This window comes from Peromyscus leucopus, chromosome 19, assembly GCF_004664715.2.
Source record: "Peromyscus leucopus breed LL Stock chromosome 19, UCI_PerLeu_2.1, whole genome shotgun sequence".
Classification (NCBI taxonomy): domain Eukaryota; kingdom Metazoa; phylum Chordata; class Mammalia; order Rodentia; family Cricetidae; genus Peromyscus; species Peromyscus leucopus.
In genome coordinates this window covers 42,556,278-42,568,275 of record NC_051079.1, presented here as the reverse complement: position 1 = coordinate 42,568,275, position 11,998 = coordinate 42,556,278, and the positions used below count along the sequence as shown (strand labels likewise).

Below are 11,998 nucleotides of genomic sequence, written 5' to 3'. Positions count from 1 at the left end.
CTGAGACTGGTTGAGGTTGGGTCATTGTGTAAGGAACACAAGACTATGCATGGTCTGATGGTGGTCAAGGTTGGGTCATTGTGTAAGGAGGACAAGACCATGCATGGACCACTGATGGTCAAGGTTGGGTCATTGTGTAAGGACAACACTATACATGGACTGATGGTGGTTGAGCGTGGGTCATTGGCACAAGGGAGTAAGTACCACATCACTGGACCTACTTTGGAGTGAGTTAGAAATTGATCATAATAATGAGTTGAGTAGGTTAAAAAACTATTAGTCTTTTTACTTTTTTTCACCCTGGCCTGTGGCATTGACAAGATGGACTAGTGTCTTGGTCTCTATCCTGCCAGGAAGCTCTGCAGTCATGGATGGGACCAGAAGTGGCATGACAAACAATACAAGGAGCCCACTCAGGTGGTGACCAATCTCTCTGGAGGTCCTTCTCAGGAAAAGGGAATTGTACTGAGAAAAGTAGGGGTTGAAGCCAAGCAGCCAAATTCTTCTATCAGGAAGGGTGTTTGGGTTCAGATCCCCAAGAATAGCAAGAAGATCACAGTGTTCATGCCCAATGCTGGTAGATTGAGCTTCACTAAGGAAAACAATGAAGTTCTGGTTGCTGAATTTGGTTAGTCGAGAAGGCCACACTGCAGGTAATACTCCTGAAGTCTTTAAGGTTGTTAAAAGTGCCAGTGTGTCTCTTACCCTGTTAAAAGGCAAGAAGGAAAGACCAAGATCATCCCATACAATGGCAGGAAGCACTGCCTCTTTTGGGCCTTATAGCCCAAGGTCATGGGCAGAACAAATACCACTACAGTCACTTCTCTTCAAAAACAACAACAACAAATCCCCAAACGTCATTCTGTATTAACACCTGTAGGTGTAACCATCTTGTTAAATAAGAAACACAGAGCCAATGCAGAGATGAAAGCCCAAGAGGTCAGAGCAATAGCTAAGAGCTAAAAACCTTACCCTTCACTGCCACTGCTGTTTTTCTCAGCAAGAGTGCTACTTCCTGTCTGTTTGTCCTTTTTATTGACTTCCTATTCTGCCTTCTCATTGGTTGTAAACCCAACCCCATGACCTCCTCATCACTGCCCATCTATACAGACCTCCAGTCTTCTATGGTTGGTATTGAGATTAAAGGCATGTGTCTCCATGCTGGCTGTATCCTTGAACACACAGAGATCTGCCTAGCTCTGCCTCCCAAGTGCTGGGATTAAGGGCGTGTGCCACCACCGCCCAGCTTCTGCTATGGCTTGCTATTAGCTCTGACCCCCAGGCAACTTTATTTATTAACATACAAATAAAATCACATTTCAGTACAAATAAAATATCACCATAAATACTAACCTTTCTTTTTCTTTGACTGTTATGTGCCTGCATGAAGCCACTCCTGGCCTAGAGCAAGAGTACAGAAAATGGTCTTTTAATTGTCCTCTGGCCCTCCTCTCTCAAATCCGGGTTCTCTGAATGAAGGAGCACATTGGTGAGGAAATTAACAGTCTCTCTACCACAGTCAGGAGAAAAATCTGAGCATGCCCCAGCAGAACAAGTCAAGCATGGCTTATGCCCAAATTAATTATCCAGCCACTGTCATCAGCAAAGATCTGCGGGTATCTGTTATCCCAAGGGCTCCACTCTCTAGTTTATAGTGAGGTTTGACTAAAAGCTAAAACCAGGAAGCTGGGGGCGGTGGGGGGCGTGGGGGGGGCAGTCACCCTTCACAGCAAGACACCGTCTATCCAAATCAGAAGCTCCTATGTGCGGTTATGTGTCAGCATCAGGTACAGGACTACACACCCCTGCTGTGGCTATAATGCACTTTAAGCCTAAAATAGAATCATTATGGCTTTCTCCCGGCAGTCTCCGGCCCCTGTGGGAAACCTTCTGGCCCCCCTGGCTAGCCTCCAGAGAGATTCCTGTCCATCTGCCTAGGAGGAGACACGTTCTGGGCTTGATGCCCACATTTTCACCTGCTGCTCATACAGCAGAGGGCTGTGTCTATTTGGGTCAGTTCTTCTGACTGATTAGTCCATTACCTCGAGGTAAGTACACTCGAATGTCCCTCACATACCAACTGTGAGCATCACATGTCTGAATGTGCTTACCCAGTAAACGTGATGAAGTATGCTGAGAAGAGACAATGAAATCTGAGACAGAATTGAATGAGTTCTTGGCCCCGGTGGGGACATCTTCAGGACTCACATGAACTTGAGGTCTCTACTTTTTCTCTTATGTTGAACACTGGCATTGCTACCCCCTCTGCTCAGCTTACAAGCTTATTATGAAGTCCAGTTACAGTGGGATATTAGTGAGCAACATGCTATATTTGGCCAAAAGAAATGACTACCAGTGCCATAATGAAAGATCCGTCAGATGGCGGTGGTGGCGCACACCTTTAATCCCAGGACCTGGGGGGCAGAGCCAGGCGGATCTCTCTGAGTTTGAGGCCAAGCCTGGTCTACAGAGTGAGTTCTAGTACAGCCAAGGCTACACAAAGAAACCCTGTCTCAAATAAACAGAAAGAAAGGAAGGAAGGGAAGGAGGGAGAGAGGGAGGGAGGGAGGGAGGGAGGGAGAGAAGAAGGAAGGAAGGAAGGAAGGAAGGAAGGAAGGAAGGAAGGAAGGAAGGAAGGAAGGAAGGAAATGTATCTACAGCCAAAATCAGGAGACTATTAAGGATGAGACAAAGGATCCTAGAAATTTTGTTTCTCTCAGAAATTATAGATTAACTTGTATTGTGAAGCAAATCCTGAGGAAAAATTCAGAATTCCTTAGTTTTTGTCAAAGAGGGAGCTTTGTTTTACGCTGCTTCTACTTGCTAGCCATTTAAGGTCAAAGGTCCCTTCGACCTAGAGTTCGAGCCACTGCTCAGCTTCTAGGATTTGGCCTAACAGGTTGTTTCCCATACAGGAAACAAAAGTCATTCAGGCTCTTTGACCAGGGCTGGGTTTTGCTGTGATCTAACTTTAGACTGTGACTCTGTCCGGGCTGAAGAAGAACACAACCACCAATTTGACAGCAGCAACCAGAGAAGCCAACCAGTGGCTTCCCCGACCATTTGTGAACTTCCTATGTGACCCACAGCTGGAGCAAAGGCCTCTTAGCTGTGAGTAATTTTTCCTGATGAGATTAAACGGTTTTGATTCCTTTCCCAAATCTGGAACTTCCCTTGCTTGCAAAAGACTTGCACACCTCCGCACCACAAAGGGAATCCATTCCAGATGTGCAGGAAACCTTGTGTGGCCGTGTCTGGTTTGGTTATCACAAGGGAAATTCTGGCAAGTGGTCACGACGGTATTTTGTTCTTCCCAGACTTGACACCATGAAACTCCAATAGAATTCACCCGGATTCCATCCCCTGCCTTTTCGTCATCAGAAGGAAGAACGTAAGATGAGAGACCTAGCTGGACGTTCACCAGACCGCGAGGCAAGAGTGCATGTGTTCTGGAACACGGGTACAGAAAGACTTCGGACTCAAAGACAAGCTCCAGGCAGAGCACCTGAGGAGCCTGTGGGAGGCACGGGGGCTCGATTCCCCCAACACTCAGCACACACACTGATGAGTCGGTGCTCACTGTCCCAAGCACTAGTCTAGGCAGCACAGAGGGCAGAAAGGTAGGAGGAGTTGCCTGGAGTCCTGAGAACCTCAGATGACTTATGAGCAACATTTAATGAGAACGAAACTGCCCACATGCTCCGACAGTATCTTACATCGAGCACCACTGTATGTAAACCGCGGGGCCACTGTGATCTGCCTGTGTGACTGATGTCTCCCCATAGGCCCCCTTCCCTTCATCAAAAGCACGGCATGTCTGTCACTGAAACACAGAGCCCACAGCATATTCAATAAATATTAACTCAAGGAATGGAGTTAACAGTAGTCGAGCAAGCTAAAGGAATGTAAGAGCTGGGGGAATTTAAAATGCTGTCCAATATAAGCTCGTTGGGTTTCTGGACATTTATCAAGAGTCAGCATTTCTTTATTCTGCTGGGAAAGCATCTCTTTATATTTCTAAGGACCAATTTGGGTTTCCTGCCCTTGTTAGTATTACCTACTGAAGAATAATGATAACCAAGCAAAGATGTAAGTAATCTCTACTCTGGAAGCTGGGTGCTTCAGAAGTTGCCATTCTGTTGTGCAGGTGAAGGGGAGAGGAAGTGCTAGCAGACAACCACGGAGTGACAAAGTGACTTCACTGCTGTGGGAGAGGCAGAGCCATGCGAGGAAGAGTGGTTCAGTCTCAGATAAGGGCCGGAACACCAAGGAAACTTCCGTAGTGTACCGTTAGCATGAAGTGTGCGTCCCTTAGACTTTAAACACCATCAAAGGAGGGTGCACAGATGAGCCCCCAATTCTCCAGCGTTCCCACTCCTGGTGTGCTTATAGGGAACATTAATAAATATCATCCTAAACAGGGTAGTTCATGGTAGAGTAAATTTAGGAAACCCTGATTATTCTCTCCCTCCCTTCCCTGCCCCACCCCCTCAAACACTGTATAGAAAAGAGTCTTTCGATATTGCCATTGAACACACCCACCTGGAGCCCTACCTGGACCAGCCCAACTTTTCTTCTGAGGGAGCATCCCAGGAACATGGGCTGCCAGGCTAAAACACTTTTGGAAGTGATAAGTAAGATCTGAGGGTAGGGTAGGTTAGTGTCCTAAAGAGCACAGAGGGAAGGAGTGAGGTCTAGAGACAGGGAGTGGGGGGGTGGGGGGGTTGGAGAACCCACCCTGACACCAGACAGGAGGAACAAGCAGTTGTCAGCACAGTCAGACACTGAATCATGGAGGAGCGATGAACTTGAGTCCACTCCAGTCTCTCTAGATCTTTCCTCCAATTCCCAGGGACGATGTCAGGGAGTGCAATCAAAAAACCCCAGCTTGAGGAACCCCAAGAAATAAATACTCTGCGGCCTTCAACAAACAAACTTCATGAGGAAGATAATGAGAGAAAGGAGGCATTTGGAGTTTCAAAGATGCCAGGAGTGTACTTCAGCCTGCCCATGTTCTGGTTTTATGAGGATCCTGATGAGGATACACTAGCTACATCAAAGTTTTTATGAGACTATCAAATGTTAAGCACTCTCTGGATGCTGGATGATGGTATGCAATCGCTGTTAATCGTTACAGGTGTGACAATGGTACTGTGGCTATAATTTTGTAAGCCATTAGAGTTAAGAAAAAATTATACCTTTATGTCCAAGTTACGTATAGTCCAAGACTTGTCTCAAAGCAAACCTTAGAAGGGGATGTCAATGGAAAAACAGAACATAACATGATAAAGTGAAAAAAATCAGGCTTTGTTGTTTTTTTTTCTATTTTTGTGTTTTTTAATGTTTTCTTTAATTCATGTTTTTAAAAAGTAGTTGGGAGAGGAGTAGAAAGAGAGAAGACATTGCCACAAACCTAGTCAGTAAAGGGTTTAAAAAGCGACAGAAAGGAAGAACTTTTGAAGTAAGAAACTTTCATGGCTATAGTGGAGGAAGGTACACATGCAGACACACACACATGCTCACACATACACACATGCACATACACATGGACACACATGCAGACACATACACATGCACATACACATGGACACACATGCACACACAATCACACATATGCACACACACATGCACACACATACATGCATATGTACACAAGTGAACACACATGCACGGCCATGCACATGCACATACACACTCATGTGCATACACACATACACCTACACATGTACATCCACATATGTACACACATATTATACACACACACATAAATATGACTAGGAAAAGAAGATAGACATTTCAGAAGGCTTTTGAGAGAAGAAAACAGTAAGGGTTCAGGGCGCAATGCGGGATGACAAAATGCTGGGGCACACAGCTGTACCCCCTCTTTACAGGAAATAAAACTACAAGGTGGTGGGTGGACTTTCCCAAGGTGGGTAACGCTATTCAGGTGCTAGGTCTTTAACGCTCACACAGCCTGCCGCGTGATGTGTTGGGGGTACAGCCTTTAAGAACAGAGCTTAATCCAGCAGAACTAGCATCCTTAGACACAGAGGAAGGGACATCACAGATAGCCCCACCCTACCCCACCCCTCAGGCCCAGCACACACAGAAGAAAGGTCATCCAGGGACGTAGGAAATACTGTGACCTTCAATCAGGGAAAGATCCTTTGGCACTGACTTCAAACTTCAAGTCTAATAACTGTGAGAAAATGAATTCCTGTTGTTTAAGCCACCCAGTCACAGTGTAGTGTTCAGGTAAATCACGCAGGTGAAATAGCCACAGTTCCCTTGGTGACTTCTTGGTATTTCGTCCAGCACTTATGAAGTACTTTCCATATTATGTTGGAATTAGAACATGAAGAAACAATTGTCGCCACTGATACCGTCCTTTACATGACCAGCAGTCAAGGGCAACATGAAGGGGCCAGGGGGAAGGTTCTAGAGAGGTAGTAACGGTGTGTCAGAAGAGGACCATGGAGTGGGGGGGAGACGCAGAAAGTGGTGGAGTCAGTTTAGTTGGTGGGCAGCCCAGAGGGGGCCAGGACTTAAGGTCGGGGGGAGCTTTTGTAGGGGATTGGTGTCAAGTGCACAAGGAAAAACTGGAGGACATCCCACCAGCGCATTGAATATGACTGGGACATGAAAAGGAGGGGCAGAGACAGGGCCGACAGCAGAGCCACTAACCACCCTGCTTACCGGTCACTGAGCAGCTCAGCAGGAGGCAGCAGGCACTGATATGTTTCCAGGGCAAGTAGTAGGACCCTGCAGCTGCCTCGTTTAAATTGTGTTTTTGTGGCTTGCTTTCTCTTGGCGTTCACCTTCTGGTTCTTTAAAGGAAGCCCCAGGCACGGGCTCCCGGCTTCGTTGGTAATCAGAAAGCTGGGACAGACAATTGCAGCCCTCATCTTTCTCCCTTGTTACTTGCAAAGGCATACGGCCCCACTTACTGCAGCTGTTGGGGAAAATGTGTATCATCTACATGAGGGCCACTTCACGATCTCCTCATTTTCCTGGCAAAATTGATGCTCTCAATTTTTCCTCTTTCATATTGTGTCGGGGTCCCCAGGCACCCCTAATTTGGTGTGATTTGAAGGCTTACTAGAATTCACAGGACACACATAATCATGGCTATGATTTCTCACAGCAAAAGGACATAAAGCTAGGTCAGAAAATAAATGTACAAAGGGTATGGACAGCAGAAACCTGGTCAAAACGTCTATGTAGGCACAAGGACACACTCCTCTAACAATACGGAGTTCTGACAATGCTGTGAAGTGCTGTCTACCAGGGAAGTTCTTTAGAAACCCTGTGTCCAGTGTTCTTTACTTGGGACTGGACACCCAGTTACCCTCTGTCTAGCACAGGCAAAGAAAAAAAAAAAGGCAAGCGTTTAGCAGAAGCCACACAGTACTTCTGAATTCGCTTCTTTGAGATATAACACATCAGCACAGTGTGACCTTGCAAAAGGTATTTGGACCTGGAGAGAATGTTTGGAAATTCTAGCAGGGGAGCACAGCTACTCCGATACCCTTGACCAAAGACTGGTCCTCCTCTATTCGGGGAAGGTCATTCTCTTCAACCAAGAACACAGTTTCCAGGAGGACACACATGGAGCTGTGAGGAAGGAAGGGGACACCCACCTAGCCAGCCAGATCAGCCAAATCAATCCTGGCGGTCAATGGGGTGACAGGTGTTGCAGCCAGATCATCCTCACATCCTGCAAACGGGTATTTGGAAAGACAGCAAAATCCGTCACTGTTCTGCATTATTCAGGGTCTTCACCACTATAAGGTAACATCATCTTCTTGGAAATGCTTTTCTTACCTTTTGATACCACAAAACTATGTATTTTGGTTCCCAACAATACAATTCTAAAAGCAATCCCTCAGTACTGAGAAAGAAGAGTGATCTGAACTATAACACACCCCAACAATGAATTTGAAATAAAATACAATCGAGCAACTGCCATCTTAGTTTGGTATCTACTACATGATAAAAACCATGACCCAGTGCAACTGGGAGGAAAGGGTGTATTTGCTGTACACAGTGCATGTCACAGTCCATTGAGCCCTCTACGCTAGTCTACTGACCTGCTGTTTTGTGCCAGTATCGCACTTTTTTTCTTACTATGGCTCTGTAGTAACTTGCAGATAAGCATGGCAAAATCTCCAGCATTTTTATTTTTGCTCTGGATTGCTTTGCTATTCAGAGTCTTTCCTATTTCTATATGGATTTAAAGATTGTTTTCCTATTTCTGTGCAGAATGGCATTGAAATTTTGCATTGAATTTCGTAGATTTCTTTTGGTAGCATAGCCATTTCACAATAGTAATGCTTCTTATCCATGAGTAATGAAATCTCAAGGTAGTCTTTCATGGGTTTGTTTATTTATTTTGTTTCACTGGTGTGTGTGTGTGTGTGTGTGTGTGTGTGTTGTTTGTTTTGGTTTAGATCTGTTTTTGTTTTTAGGGAAATAAGAATGAGATTAACCTTCAAACATTTTTGCTGGTAGCGTATATTAGAGCTGCTTTATGGGTTTATGGGTTAATTTTGTATCCTCCCACTTTGCTAAAAGACTGCATCAGATATAAGCATTTTCTGGTGGAGTCTTCAAGGTCTTCTATATCACATCATCTGAAAAAAAGAAGTACTCTTTGAGTTCTTCCCTTGCCGTTGCATCCATTTTATTTCCTTCTCTTGTCATATTAAGCTACCTAAGACTGCATTGAAAAAGAGTGGAGAGAATAGGCATTTACCCTGCTCCTGATCTCAATGGAAACACTTGGAGCATTTCCCCATCTACTATATAATCAGAACTGTTTCTCATACACAGCCTCCATTGTGTCCTTTATTAATATCAGTTTCTACCCTGATCTTCCTTATGTCTAGCTACTGATTTGGAGTTTGGCTTGTTCTTGGTTCTCTAAGGCCCTAACTGGGCATCAGTTTCCTCGGGTTTTTGTCTGAATTCCCTCTGAGGTTTTAATGGAGGCTTTCAGCCCATCACATACATGATGTTTTCATTCTCACTCTTCAAGCATTTTCTTATTTCTTTCTTGATTGCTTCGATTACTCACTCATCACACTATATTATTGCTGTTTAGTCTCCATGAGTTTGTGGATTTTCTGTAGCTTCTCTTGCTGTTGATTTCTAGCTATATTCCATTGTATTAAAAACAAAATATTAAAAATTATTCATGGTTCCTATACTTTTTGTATAGGGAACTTGTTTTGTGTCCTAGTTTATGATCTACTTCAGAGAAACCTCAGGCTGCTGAAAAGACTATGTATTTTGTAGTATGTGGAGGGAATGTTCCATATGTGCCACTTAGGTTCATTTGATCTGTGATGCCATTGAATTTTGATGTTTTGGGTGTTTTTTGATTTGGTTTGGTTTTTTGTTTTGTAGAAATGACATATCTATTAGTGAGAGTTGAGTAGCAAAGCACATACTGTTACTATGTTGGGGTTAATCTGTACAGCATTTGTTTTATTAAATTGGACTCTCCTGTGTTTAGAGTGTGGATGTTTAGAATTATAATGTCTTTTTGGTGCACTACTCTCTTAATTAGTATACAGTGATCACTTTTATCTCTTCTGATTAATTTTGGTTTGAAGTCTATTTTGTTCAATAATACCTGCATGCTTCTTATGTCTGCTCCAAAAAGCTTTTAGTATTCTTTCACTCGAACATTGTGTTTGTCTTTGATAGTTTAAAAAAAAAAAAAAAGCTATTTCTTTGGAGGCAATAACTAGATGAATCCTGTTTTTGTGTGTTTGTTTTTTGTTTTTAATGTAATATGGTATTCTATGTCACTTGATTGGGGAATTCAGATCATTCATATTTGGAGTTACTATTGATGGTTGTATATTAATCCCCGTTGTTTTATTGATTCTGTAGTGTTTAATGTTTTCCAAGTCTTCATTTGCTCATTTGATTAACTTGTTTAGCCTCTTTTGTTTTTTGTTTTGTTTTGTTTGTTTGTTTGCCTTCTGTATCATTCCCTTTGGTCCAAAGGATTCATTCAAGTATTTTCTGTAGACATGATTTAGAGTTCATTAATTTCTTCAGCCTGATTTTATCACAAAAATTTGTTCTCTCTTCAATTTTGACAGGTAGTTTTGCTAGGTATAATAATATGGGTTGGCAGCTGTGATCTTTCAGAACTTGAAATACATCCTTCTAAGTCCTCCAGGTTTTTAAAATATCTGATGCTAATGGACTTGACTTTACGTGTAACTTTCTCTCATAGCTTTCTACATGCATTCTTTGTTCTACAGCTTAACTATAATATTACACGGGGAGTTTCTTCTCTAGTCTTCTGTTTGGTATTCTAAATGCTTTTTGTATCTGGATGGGAAACTGTTTCCTTAGATTTGAGAAAATTTCTGATGGAATGAATTGAAACTGTTTCCTATGCCTTTAAGCAAGAGCAGGCAAAAGAGTCAGAGGGATATCCCCCACTCCTACTGTTAGGAGTCCCACAAGACACCCAGCTACACAAGCTAGACCAGTCATTGGTTGGGCCCTCCCACAAGTCCTGTGCTACCATTACCCCAGCACATCTTGGAGGCAAAACAGATTGTAGGTAGAAGGTCTTGTGGCTGGGTTGGTGACCCTGTCCCTCCACTGGAAGCCTTGCCTGGTTACAGAAGATGGTCAGTTCTTCCCCAGGCCCCTTAAGTACCTTTGTCATGTTAATGTTTAACAATTATGTTTAACTTTGATGTTGCATAAGAATTTTTTTAAAAAAATCAAAAACTGGCTTTTTATTTTAACAAGTGCTGCATCGTGCTCTCCATGAGAACTTCACCCTGCAAGTTAGGTGTAGATTTCTTCTAACACATCTTGGGTCACAGGTTGACCCAAGGCCACTTCATCATTTTAAGATGTGAATCAACCATACGGGTATATTTGTTTCACTTCTCACTGACAACTTGTCTCTTTTCAAACCCAAAGCTGTTACTAGCAGAATCCCAAACAAAAGCAAATGAAACAGAAGTTTCCTTTGTCACCATCTCCAGCCCTCACAGGTCGGTAGCCATACAGATTTTTAGGACAGAAGGAAATGAGAATTAACAAGCATCATTGCTTGCCGATAGTTGGGCTCACTTTTACTGACTGCTTCGGGGCTGACAGCTCACCTGCATTTTGAAACAGACACCTGAAAATTCCATGCTGTACTCTTTAATTTCGCCCTTTCACCCACAGCATTTTAATTGCCCTACAATTAATATACTCCAGGTTGAACTCACAAGAAAGAGTGGGATGAGAAGACTGAGGAGAGGTTGGCATGGTCATACTTCACCACCCAGATTCCCCTCCTTATTTGTGCCTATGTGAGAAACCCAAATCCTGACTCATTCTGCCTAATAACAGGCCTCCAAACACACTCAGCACCTCCTCAAAATAGACCCAGAGGCATGCATCCAGACCCATGCTCTTCTACCTTGATTCTCTGTTGTTTTGATAAACATCATGACTAAAGGCAACTTGAGGAGGAAAGGGTTTACAGGTTATAGTCCAAGGAAAGACCCCAGAGGCAAGAACTGAATCAGAGACCCCCATGAGAATGCTGCTTGTTGGCTTGCTCTTCTGGCTTTTTCAACTGCTCCTCTTACACACCTCAGGCCCACCTGCCTAGGGATGGTACCCCTCACAGTGGACTTCTACATTAAGTAGCAATGGAAATGCCTCACACACAAGCCCACATACCAATCTGAGGTTTCCTCTTCCCAGGTGTGTTACATTGGCAGCCATGCTGGCTAGTCTATGTCAACTTGACACAAGCTAGAGTCACTGGAGAGGAGGGAGCCTCAGCTGAGAAAGTGTCTCAGTAAGACTGGGTTGTAGGCAGGTCTGTAGGGCATGTTTTCAATTTAGTGGTTGATGGGTGGGTGGGGCCATCCCTGGGCAGATGGCCGTGGGTTCTTTAAGAAAGCAGGCTGAGTAAGCCAGTAAGTATCATTCCTCCAACACCTCTGCATCAGCTCCTGCC

The 11,998-nt window shown here is 43.8% G+C and overlaps 1 pseudogene; it reads left to right on the top strand.

Moving 5' to 3' along the window:
* The first annotated feature begins 321 nt into the window (after nucleotides 1-321).
* On the top strand, nucleotides 322-871 carry LOC114706086 (annotated as a pseudogene).
* Nucleotides 872-11,998: the final 11,127 nt, after the last annotated feature.